At 41.9% G+C, this 13,206-nt stretch overlaps 1 pseudogene; it reads right to left on the reverse strand.

Moving 5' to 3' along the window:
- Positions 1 to 8,100: 8,100 nt before the first annotated feature.
- LOC102744850 (ubiquitin-conjugating enzyme E2 N pseudogene) lies at positions 8,101 to 9,294 on the reverse strand (annotated as a pseudogene).
- Between the last annotated feature and the right edge of the window lie 3,912 nt (positions 9,295 to 13,206).

Raw genomic sequence — 13,206 nt, forward strand, 5'->3', positions numbered from 1 at the left:
ACAGACGCAAAATTAAGAATTCTGGGGAGAGTGGATGGGAGGGTTGAGCAGGATTGCAGACTCATACAGAAGCCAAAGACAGAAGTTACCAGAAAAAGGAAGGAATGAGAGCAAGAACACAGATGGATTTCTATTGACAGTTTGCTGTCAATAGAAAGTGGTTTCACTACTGGCATATTAACAAGCACTCAAGACCATTCTGGTGGCAAAATAGGTACGATGTCGAGAGAGAGCAAGCAATCTGGTACTTTATTAAAATCACAATGCAGGGGGCGCCTGGGTGGCTCAGTTGGTTGGGCGACTGCCTTCGGCTCAGGTCATGATCCTGGAGTCCCGGGATCGAGTCCCGCATCGGGCTCTTTGCTCGGCGGGGGGTCTGCTTCTCCCTCTGACCCTCCTCCCTCTCAAGCTCTCTGTCTCTCATTCTCTCTCTCAAATAAATAAATAAAATCTTTAAAAAAAAAAAAATCACAATGCAGGACGCCTGGGTGGCGGCAGGGTTAAGCATCTGCCTTCGGCTCAGGTCATGATCTCAGGGTCCTGGGATTGAGCCCCACATCAGGCTCCCTGCTCACTGGGAGCCTGCTTCTCCCTCTCCCTCGGTGATCTCTCTCACTTTCACTCTCAAAAATCTTCTAAAAATCACAATGCATTCATCCTTTGCTCTAACAATTCCATCTTTAGGTAGTTACCCTACAGGTAAACTAGAACACATGTAAAATTACAAATTGTTACCACTGTTGAAAACCGATTAGACACAAGTCATCAGTAGGGAACTGGCTACATTATACAAGCCTCGTAAGTGAAATACTATGCAGTAATAAAAAAAGGGTTAAGAAGGGTCTGGGTTTTTTGTGTGTGAAACAACTGCCAAGATAAAAGGTACAGAACAGTTTCTAGTGTGCTCCAAATTTTTTAATTGAAAAGTTAATAATGTGCCCATTTTGTGTGGGTTATAGCATGTCTAAAGGATACATAGAAACAGCTGCTTTTAGGGAAGATAATCTGGAGAAAAGAACAGATGAGAGGCAGGCTTTTCACTCTGCCATTTTTGAGGCATCTCAATTTACTACCCATTTTTTAAAATTTTTATAGTTTAAAATTTTTTAAATTTTTTTAAAGATTTTATTTATTAGAGAGAGTGAGCGTACAAGCAGGGACAGAGGGAGAGGGAGAAGCGGACTCCATGCTGAGCAAGGAGCCCAATGCGGGGCTCGATCCCAGGACCCTGGGAACATGACCAGAGCCGAAGGCAGCTGCTTAACCAACTGAGCCACCCAGGCACCCCTCTAAAAAAATTTTATTTTTTAATTTTTTTTAAATTTTGTTTTTTTAAAGATTTTATTTTTTATTTATTTGACAGAGAGAAATAGCATGAGAGGGGATAGGGTCACAGGGAGAAGCAGGCTCCCCGCCGAGCCGGGAGCCCGACGCGGGACTCGATCCCAGGACTCCGGGATCACGACCAGAGCCGAAGGCAGTCGCTCAACCAACTGAGCCACCCAGGGGCCCCCCTCTAAAAAAATTTTAATCCAGAAAATAGAAAACAGAGTTCAAGAAGGATGATGTTCTCACTGGGAAAAAGGCAGAATGGGTAAGTGTCTAGTACACAGCTTAGAACGTAGTAAATTTCTAGTAAGTAAAACAGGAAGTTCATTGTCAAAAATAGTTTCTAAAAATTCAATTTATATTTTGTTAAAGTAACATAAATAGTATGCCCCTCCTAGAAAAGTGGAAATATGTGAGGTTCTGTTAATTATGCCAAGTACCATATTAAAGCAGACATCTTACCATTAATGGTTCCTGGGTTGTTGTCAATAAAAATCGTACTCTTTCTGACCTGACTGCATTTATCTCTCCAGTCTTATCTCAGGTATGCAGTCCCCCCTCCAACCAAGTGGAGTCCCAAGGCACAGCAGAATTTAAGTACATACATGCACTCTGGTGTTCTCAGCATGTAGTCTATGATCCAATTCCTGGACCATCTTCTGTTCCTATGTACTAGTTCCTATGAGGGTATGGTCCATTTTTACATAGGAATAAAAATTTACTCAAGTATATTCTGAGACAAATGGTAAGATTGTTACTTTAACATCACATGGGATCACTCTATAAAGCTGGTTCTAGACAGCAGGGTTGATACCTCCTGGACTACTGTATTTTATCTATTTTCCCGTTTTTGACTACTATCATAGCTATCCACATGGCAAAGCTTCAACCAGGGGCCACGTACAGGTGCACCATCATATTTGTGTCCAAGCTACTCCATCCTTTTTCAGAACCCAAAGAGCTTCTACCTGCCTTTCTAGCATGCGGCCACTAGCAGCCATTCTTTCATTCATCTATTAAATGTATGCCAACGCTTGTCCCAAGCAGGGAATGAAATGTTGAATAAGACTCAGAACCTGTTTCAAGGATTCTCCCGGGCCTCATGGGTCAAAACCAGAGTCACTTTTCTTCTTCCTTCTGTCCCTGAATAAGCATCTATTTCTTTAGTAGATTCATTGCTTGTAACTGCAGAGAAAGGGTGAAGTTATAAAGGTATCAGAAGAAAAGCTTTTTATATTTTGACACTAAAATTTATGAGTCACCAGGGCGCCTGAGTGGCTCAGTCGTTAAGCGTCTGCCTTCGGCTCAGGTCAGGATCCCAGGGTCCTGGGATCGGGCCCCACATCGGGCTCCCTGCTCAGCAGGAAGCCTGCTTCTCCCTCTCCCACTCCCCCTGCTTGTGTTCCCTCTCTTGCTGTGTCTCTCTCTGTCAAATAAATAAAAATCTTTAATAAAAAAAATAAATAAAAAAAAATAAAAGCTCTCCAGGAAATGGAGAGAGCACAAGCAGGGTGGAGAGACAAAGGCAGAGGGAGAAGAAGGCTTCCCACTGAGCAGGGAGCCGGATGCGGGGCTCGGTCCCAGGACTCTGGGATCATGACCCGAGCCGAAAGCAGTCGCTTAACTACCTCCCAGGCGCCCCTATGTTTCACTTCTTGTTCTTGCCCTAATCCTTCATATATAACAGAGGCCCTCAGATGCTTACTTTTTACCTCTCTACAGGGAAATCCCTCATAAAGGCTGTCTTTACTGTTTGTCTCTACTTACTATTCCATTTTTATGTTTTGATATTAAAATATATAGCTTCTCTGAGAAAATGGAGAGCCTGGGTGGCTCAGTTGGTTGAGCATCTGACTCTTGGTTTCAGCTCAGGTCATGATCTCGGGGTCCTGGGTTCAAGCCCCGCATTGGGCTCCACGCCTGGTCTCTCTTGCCAAAGGACCACAGAAGGGGCAGCTCGTAAAACAGAAAACTTGTCGCCCACCACGGCTCTCTTCAAACCAAACACCACTGTACAGGGTTGAATGGTAGCCCACAACAGGACATGTCCACATCTTGGAACCTGTGATGTGGCCTCATTTGGAAAAAGAATCTTTGCAGATATAAATAAGCTAAGGATCTTGAGATAAGATCATTGTGGATTACCTGGGCGGGTCCTAAATCCAGACAGGTTTCCTTGTAAGAAGCAGAGGGGGCCATGAGAAGTCAGAGGCAGAGACTGCAGTTAGGCGGCGGCAAGTGAAGGAAGCCCTGAAGCCTCCAGAAGCCAGCAGAGGCAGGGAAGTCTTCTCCCTAGACCCCTGGGAGGGAGCCCGGTCTTGCCAACACGGGGATTTCAGACCTTGGCCTCCAGAACTGTGAGAATCAATTTGTCTGTTTAAGCCACCCAGAGTGTGGAAATTTGTGATGGAAGCCCTAGGAAACTACAACTACAGAAAAGACTGTGTCCTGCCCCTGGCGCATGCCGGCAAAGGCCAGGTGGGGAGCCCAGACTTCCACACTCATGAGGCTGTAACGAGACACCCCAACAGCACTGCGAAATGGTGTCACCCACTGGGCAGCAATGAAGCCACCCACCTCCGTGGTGAGAGAGGAGCCTGGACCTCCACCCCCACCAGCAGTAACAGGATCACTCTCCCTCTCTCTGATATGAAGGCTCAGAGGAAACCAGTGGAGACTCCAGACTTTTACCACTGCCTAGAGTAACGAGGCCACCCCCACCGCAGCGTCCATGGAGATCACACAAGGAACTGGAACTCCCATGCTCACGCAACCAATAACAAGGGCTCTCCACTTGGCTGTCAATGCAGGTCAAGGGGAAGCTACCCTTCCATCTCCAAGTGGGGGTAATGAGGCAATGCCCCTCAATCTTTTCCTGTTGGACTGGCGTCAAAAAGCCAGCTGAAAGAGAAGGTTTAAATAAGATCCCAAGTCTCAGAACATAACACAAAATGCCCATGTTTCAGTAGAAAATCACTTGTCATCCCAAGAACCAGAAAGATCTCAAGCTGAATAAAGAAAGACAACAGATGCTGACACCAGGCTGATCAAGATATCTGAATTATCTGACAAAGATTTAAAAGCACTGTATTAGAATTCTCCAGAAAAACAGAACCAATAGATGATTATAAAAGCCGAGAAGTCCCAAGATCTGCTGTCTGCACGCTGGGGACCCAGGAGAGCAAGTGATATAGTTCAAAGATCTGAGAGCCAAGTGTAGATTCCAGTCCAGATATGAAGGCCCCAGAACCAGGAGCACTGAGGGCAGGTGATCCATGTCCTAGCTCAATAGACAGAGAGCAAATTCAACCTTCTTCTGCCTTTTTGTTCTATTTAAGCCATCAACAGATTGGATGAGGCCCAACACATTGGGAAGAGCCACCTGCTCTCCTCAGTCCATCAATTCAGATGCTAATCTTTTCCAGAAACATCCTCACCGAACAACCAAAATAATGTTTTAATGAGCTATCTGAACATCCCTTGGCCCAGTGGAACTGACACAAAAGACTCCCCATCACCAAAGCCATGATTAAAATGTTTCAATAAGGGGCTCCTGGGTGGCTCAGTCGTTAAGTGTCTGCCTTTGGCTCAGGTCATTGTCCCAGGGTCCTGGGATCGAGCCCTGCATCAGGCTCCCTGCTCAGTGGGAAGCCTGCTTCTCCCTCCCCCCTCCCCATGCTTGTGTTCCTGCTCTCATTATGTCTCTATCAAATAAATAAATAAAATCTTAAAAATAAATGAACGATAAAAAAAATAAATAAATGAATGAATGAATGAATAAATAAATAAATAAATAAATAAATAAATAAATAAATAAATAAAATGTTTCAACAAGCACTTACGAACACACTTGAAACAGATGAAAAATGAACGGCCTCAGCAAAGAATATAAAGAGTCTGGCCCAGAAATAGAAGGTACGAAGATGATCCAAATGGACGTTTTAGAACTGAAAAATACAATAACTAAGATAAATAATGAAAAGCTCAGTGGATGGGCCCAACAGTAGAAGGGATGTGACAGAGGCCAGACTTGGTAGACTGGAAGTAGAATGACAGGGATTAGCTAATCTGAACGACAGAGAGAAAACCAACTTCAAACAAACAAAACCTCAGGAATCAGTGGGAATACATAAAAGATGTAAAATATGTGTCACTGGGGTCCTAGAAGGAAAGGAGAAAGAGGACAAGGCTGAAAAAAGTACTTCAAATAATGGCTGAAAACTTTCCAAAGGTGGTATGTTACATAAACCTAACAATTCAAGAAGCTGAGGAACCCAAACAGGATAACCCCAAAGAAACCCATGCAAGGACACATCATAATTAAACTTCTAAAAACTAAAGACAAAAAAATATATATTGAAAGCAACTACAGAATAGTGACACTTTATCTACAAGGAAAAACAATGAAATGACAGCAGATTTTTCATCAGAGGCCATGCGGGGTGGCATAATATTTTTCAAGTATTGAAAGAAAAGAATTGTTGGGGCAGCTGGGTGGCTCCATCAGTTAAGCGTCCGACTCTTGCTATCAGCTCAGGTCAGGATCTCAGAGTCATGAGTTCAAGCCCCGCCGCCCCCCACTGCAAAGAATTTTGAATCCTATACTCAGTGAAATATCCTCCAGGAATAAAGGGAAAATCAAAACATTTTTTTTTAAAGATTTTATTTATTTATTTGATAGACAGCAAGAGAGGGAACACAAGCAGGGGGAGTGGGAGAGGGAGAAGCAGGCTTCTCGCGGAGCAGGGAGCCTGATGCGGGGCTCGATCCCAGGACCCTGAGATCATGACCCGAGCCAAAGGCAGAAGCCCAACAACTGAGCCACCCAGGCGCCCCAAATCAAAACATTCTTTTTTTTTTTTTTTAAAGATTTTATTTATTTATTTGAGAGAGAGAATGAGATAGAGAGAGCATGAGAGGGGGGAGGGTCAGAGGGAGAAGCAGACTCCCTGCTGAGCAGGGAGCCCGATGCGGGACTCGATCCCGGGACTCCAGGATCATGACCTGAGCCGAAGGCAGTCGTTTACCAACTGAGCCACCCAGGCACCCCAAATCAAAACATTCTTATATACAGAAGAAATCAAAGAGAATTTTTCACCAGCAGACTTATCATAAAAGAATGGCTAAAGGAAGTTCTTGAAACCGAAAGGAAATGGTAACAGAAGGAAACTTGGAACATCATGAAGGAAAAAAGAACACAAATGTACAGGGAACATAACACAGAAATATAGATAAATACAATAGGCATTTCTTCTCTTTTCTGAAATATTTTTTTACAGTTAAGGCAACACTGATAGTTCTAAATGTATATAGAAAAAATTTAATTAAGAAACAAAATTATGCTGTAAATGGGGAAGGATAAAGAGATATAAGGATTATTTCACTTGAACTGATAAAATGATGACACCAGGGGCACCTGGGTGGCTCAGTCGTTAAGCGTCTGCCTTCGGCTCAGGTCATGATCCTGGGGTCCTGGGATCGAGTCCCATATCGGGCTCCTTGCTCAGCACAGAGCCTGCCTCTCCCTCTGCCTGCCTGCCACTCCCCCTGCTTATGCTCTCTCTCTCTCTCACTCTCTCTGTGTCAAATAAATAAATAAAATCTTTAAAAAAAAAAAAAAAGATGACCCAATTAACTGATAAGATTTATTATTTCCCCCTCTATCTGAAAGTGGAGTGTTCCTATGAAACTTTTCATAAGCTGAAGTGGCATAAAGTGAACAATATCCCCTGCTTTCTGAAAGTTCACATTACACCACTTCACTTTATGAAAGACCTACATTAGTACCTGTTTTCACTAACGCAAAGAAATCCAGAGGACTTTCACAATTATTAAAAAGCCATTACCATACTAATGTAGATGTAGGTATACCTACATATGGATCTGTACCAACACACATACACAACATATACATGTAATAGACATAATACACTTACATGTGTGTATATACACTAATGAATATACATATGTGTATTTTATGTATATATGTGTTATATACATATATATATATTTTTTATAACAAAAAATATTTTACTAAAACGTAAGATTTACAGAAGTTTCCAGACAAGCCATACAAAATGGTCACAAGCTTTTTCTTGAAGGAAGGATTCTACACTTGACAGCAAAGTCACAATGTTATTAGTGAGGGCTGTGATGTTTGTTTAATGTTCCCATTTTGGTTCAAACAATCAAGCTTGTCCATCTATAGCATATAAATAAAGTTAGACTTGGCTAGAGAGCATATTCTAAAGAACTGGTTAGCTGCTTTTAACTAATGCAATTAGATGACCATAAAAAGGGGGAAAGGAGCCCATAAAATTAAAATAAAACTACCTCTCCCCCTCAAAAAAAGTAATAAAGAAAAATACCCACATCCCTGCAGCTAACCCTGACAACTACCTTCATTCACAGTGCTTTATACTCAAACCATGATGGGGGAAATGAATAAAAGCAGAGAAGGGCCACTGCTTTTAAACGTTTCACAACAATCCAGATGGTACTTCTAGCCTCTGCTCATGCTTTACAACAGTGAATCAGGACAAGACATAGATTTGCTAATGTGCATTTAATCACCAAAGGACTGAAGATGTCTGGGCTTTTATTCTGTAATTTTTTTTTTTTAAGATTTTATTTATTTATTTGAGAGAGAGAGCACATGAGAGGGGGAGGATCAGAGGGAGAAGCAGACTCCCCGCCGAGCAGGGAGCCCGATGCGGGACTCGATCCAGGGACTCCAGGATCATGACCTGAGCCGAAGGCAGTCGCTCAACCAACTGAGCCACCCAGGCGCCCCTTCTGTAATGTTTCTAAGACTGTGTCTATTAAATACAAACAAAAAAGGAAGAAGTCTTGGCAGAACAGGAGAAGTGATGCACACTTGATGATCAGATTGATTTTAAATATTATTCATGGCATATAGCCTAGTCCATGCTCTAGCTGTTTCTATGGCTTGGGCTTCGTTGGTCTTCCACTGCTCCGCTACATCATTTGCTAATGGATCATCTGGATTGGGAGCACTTAACAAAGCCTGAATTGATAGCAGAACTGTGTGGATCTGCAGTGCTGGGGACCACTTATCTTTCAAAATATCTAAACATATTCTTCCCAACTTGTCTACATTAGGATGATAAATTTTGGTCATGAAACGTACTTTAGGGGCTGCCATCGGGTATTCTTCTGGTAGGAATAGTTCAAGCTTATAAGTCCCTCCCTCAAAGGGGGAATCCTGGGGGCCAGCAATGACGACATGAAAATAACGGGCGTTGCTCTCATCTGGTTCTGCTTTAATGCCAGGAACTGGTTCTGCCAGCAAACGCTGGGTTTCCTTGATAATCCTGCGGGGCAGCCTGGCCATATTGTCAGATCCCGAGTTCGGCCTCTGGTTTCGACTCCGGCTCCGCTTGCCTCACACACGAGTGGAAGTCCTATACATATATTTTTAATACCTAGAACAATTACTAAAGAAGCTACACAAAGAGACACTCAAAAACACTATAAATAAATCAAAATGGAATTCTAAAATATGTTGAAGCAACCCACAAGAATGCAGAAAAAAGAAAACCAGAGAAAACAAAAAGAAAAATGGCAAACTTAAGCCCTAACATATCAATAATAAAAGTAAATGTAAATGGTCTAAATAGACCAAATAAAACTCAGAGACTGACAGAGTAAATTAAAAACAAACAAACCAAAAAAACATGATTCAGCTGTATGCTATCTACAAGAAACTAACTCCAAATATATTAATATAGAAAAGTTACAAGCACAGGAGGGAAAATACATATCATGCAAACATTAATCAGAGGAAAGGAGAGACTAGATTTATATCAGATGAAGTGGACTTTGGAGGAAAGAAAATTACCAGAGGCAGAGAGGGACATTATGATAAAATGGTCAATCCACCAAAAAGATACAGCAATCCTAAGTGTGTATTCATAAGACAAAAGAGCTACAAAGGATGTAAGTCAAAAAATGATAGAAAAAGGGCGCCTGGGTGGCTCAGTTGGTTAAGCGACTGCCTTCGGCTCAGGTCATGATCCTGGAGTCCCGGGATCAAGTCCCACATCGGGCTCCCTGCTCAGCAGGGAGTCTGCTTCTCCCTCTGACCCTCCTCCCTCTCATGCTCTCTCTCATTCTCTCTCTCGCAAATAAATAAAAAAAAAAATGATAGAAAAGGAGAAATAGACAAATCTACAATTACAATTGGTGACTTTGATACTCCCCTCTCAAGAACTGATAGAGCAACTAGACAGAAAATCAGCAAAGATATAGAACTCTACAAGATCAAAACATTCTACCCATTAACAGTAGAAAACGCGTCTTTTTAAGTGTCCATAGAACATATACCAAAATTGACCATATCCTGGGATATAAATCAACAAATGTAAAAGAATGGAAATCATACAGACTGTTCTCCAAACACAATATAATCAAACCAGAAGTCAATAACAGAAAGATAACAGGAAAATCTCCCAACACTCAGAAACTAAATAACACATTTCTAGGAAATCCATGAGTTGAATGGGAAATCTTGAGGGGGGAAAAGACAAGAGTTCATCAATTCTGCAGGATACAAGACAAACATACAAAGACATTCTATAGATTATGAATGAGCATGTGGAAACCAAAATTAAAAATACAAGACCATTTACAATCACTAAGACAAAACACTTAGGTGTTACTGTAACAAAACTTGTAGAACTTGTATGCTAGAGACTACAAAATGCAGATAAAAGGGGCGCCTGGGTGGCTCAGTCATTAAGCATCTGCCTTCAGCTCAGGCCGTGGTCCCAGGGTCCTGGAATCGAGCCCCACATCGGGCTCCCTGCTCGGCAGGAAGCCTGCTTCTCCCTCTCCCACTCCCCCTGCTTCTCCCTCTCCCACTCCCCCTGCTTGTGTTCCCTCTCTCACTGTGTCTCTCTCTGTCAAATAAATAAATAAAAATCTTAAAAAAAAAAATGCAGATAAAAGAAATCAAAGACCGAAATAGATGGAGAGACATACTCTGTTCATGGATTGGAAGACTCAACATGGTAAGGATGTTAACTCTTCCCAAATTGATAGGTTTAACACAATTCCTATTGAAATCCCAGCAAGACTTTTTATAGATAAAAACATTATTCTAAAATCTACATGAGAAAGTGAAGAAACTGGAATAGCTAAAACAACCTTTTTTTTTTTTTTTACTATGCATTTATGTATGTATGTAGGTAGGTATTAGTCTTTAATCTCTACACCCATCATGAGACTCAAACTCACAACCCCAAGATCAAGAGTTGGATGCTCTATCAACTGAGTCAGCCAATTTCTTAGAGGATGAATAAAAGAGAAATCAGCCTACCGGATTTTAAAACCTTATATAGCTACAGTAATCTGTGGTACTGACAGAGGGACAGACCCATTGATCAAAGGAACAGAGAACCTAGAAATAGACTCACACAAATATGTCCAACAAATTTTGACAAAGGTGCGACAGCAATGCAATGGAGGAAAGACAGCCTTTGCTACAAACGACACTGAAGTGACTTAACATCTGTATGAACAGATACGTTCCCAAATGAAACTTAACCTTATAAAAAATAAAATCAAAATGGATCACAGACTTAAATGTAATATGTGAAGCTATAAAACTTGTAGGAAAAAACACAGGAGAAACTATTTGGGATTTAGGGCTAGGCAAAGAGTCCTCCGACTTGACACCAAAAGCACAATCCATAAAAGGAAAAATTAATAAACTCAATTTCATCAACATCAGAAACTTTTACTCTGGAAAAGACCCTGGTCCAAGGATGAGAAGACAAGCTGGAGACAAGGTATTTGCAGACCATACGTCCAACAAGGCACTAGCAGCTAGAAGTCTAAAGAACTTTTAAAACTTAACAGTAAATAAGCAATCCAAATAGAAAAATGGATAAGAGACATTTTACCAAAGAGAATTTAAAGATGGCAAATAAGCACATGAGGAGATGCTCGACCTCATTAGCCATTAGGGCAATGCAGACTGAAAACACAGTGAGAGATCACCACCCATTTATCAGAATGGCTAAAATAAAAAGCAGTGACAACTAATCCTGGGAGGATTTCAGAGAATATGTTGCTGGTGGGTGGGCATGTGAAAATGGCTTAGCCCCTCTGGAAATGGGTATGGTAGTTTCAAAACAAACACACCACATGCGACTTCTCTGCACCCGTCAGCCCTTCACTGCGGCCTCACGTACCAGTCCCATGGCCGTGACACATGCTGTTCTCACCTCCAATAGGACTGCAAGTGTTTTCCCTTTTGCTTCAGATGCCAGTTCTGGGCTTCGCAAATCTCCACTACCCTTTTAAGATTGACTTTGCTCCCTGAGATCTTCAGGCAGAGATGGTCAGCCCTTCCTTTCTCAGTGCTACTCCAGGAACTGCTATCCTTGATCCCGTGGTTGATTCTTATCTACCCCTGAGACTTTCTCCTTAGTGTCCACTCTTCCTGAGAGCACAACAGTTACGAGCGGGAGCTCCAGAGTGGATCAGGTCTGGGCTAGGATCCCGACTAGACTAGTTACTAGTCCTGACCTTGGACAAATTAGTTCACATCTCTTGAGCCTAAGTTTTATTGTCTGTAAAGTGGAATAACAGTAATAACAGTATAGTAAGTAGCATTATGTGGATTAAATGAGATAATAAATGTATTTTGAAAATTTAGCATGGTGCCCAGCACATAGTAGGGGCTCAATAAATATCAATTCTTATAGTTGTTATAATTATCATCACCCAAACTCTCTCGTCCCTGCAAGCACACAAACAGGTTTGGAATACTGGGCTCCTTTATTTTTATTTTTTAAATTTTATTTATTTCTTTGACAGAGAGAGACACAGCGTGAGAGGGAACACAAGCAGGGGAAGTGGGAGAGGGAGAAGCAGGCCTCCCGCAGAGCGGGGAGCCCGATGCGGGGCTGGATCCCATGGGATCATGTCCTGAGCCGAAGGCAGACGCTTAACGACTGAGCCACCCAGGTGCCCCACTGGGCTCCTTCATCTGTTTAAACAGAATGAGTTGGGTTTGAACAAAATGTTAAATTCACAGTTTAAGGGGAAAAAAAGCAGGGGTGCCTGGCTGGCTCAGTCAGTGGAGCATGAGACTCTTGATCTCGGAGGCTGTGGGTTCGAGGCCCATGTTTGGTGTAGAGATTGCTTAAAAATAAAATCTTAAAAAAGAAAAGAAAGCAATATTTAAATTAGCTTCAGAGGTCAAAATATTACAATCCATGCCGATCTAGAGTTAGGTTAGGTTTTAGTCATTTCTGTGAAAAGGCAGATTCTATAGGTATAAATTTAAGATGTGACTCTCCTATGGAGGATAAGAAAAAAAGATGTTCAATAAATATTTGACAAATGAAGGGAACAAGATGAAGATGTTCTAGAGAAAATAACCCATCCATATTCATTCAACCCAACATTTACTGTACACATGTTATGTGTCAGGCACTATGCTCAGTGTCAGATGCACAGAATATAAGAAGGTATAAGTAACTTGTCACAAGTTACAACGATATTTGTATTAAAATGACCGGAGACAAAAGGGCGCCTGGGTGGCTCAGTTGGTTAAGCGTCTGACTTAAGGTCATGATCTCAGGGTCCTGGGATCGAGCCCCATGTCAGGTTCTGCACTCAGCGGGGAGTCTGCTTCTCCCTCTCCCTCTGCCCCTCCCCCAGTTTGTGTTCTCTCTCAAATAAATGAATAAAATCTTTAAAGAAAAAAAACAAAAACAAACCAAAGACACAAGAAATCCTTTTTTCCCTCTACTTAAAAAATTAAAATTGGATTCATCAAATCTCACAGAAGAAAAAATACACACATTTAACTTTTAGTTTTTTATTTTGTTTCAGACAGCTGGA

This window comes from Leptonychotes weddellii, unplaced genomic scaffold, assembly GCF_054177405.1.
Source record: "Leptonychotes weddellii isolate Sample4059 unplaced genomic scaffold, ASM5417740v2 HiC_scaffold_916, whole genome shotgun sequence".
Classification (NCBI taxonomy): Eukaryota; Metazoa; Chordata; class Mammalia; order Carnivora; family Phocidae; genus Leptonychotes; species Leptonychotes weddellii.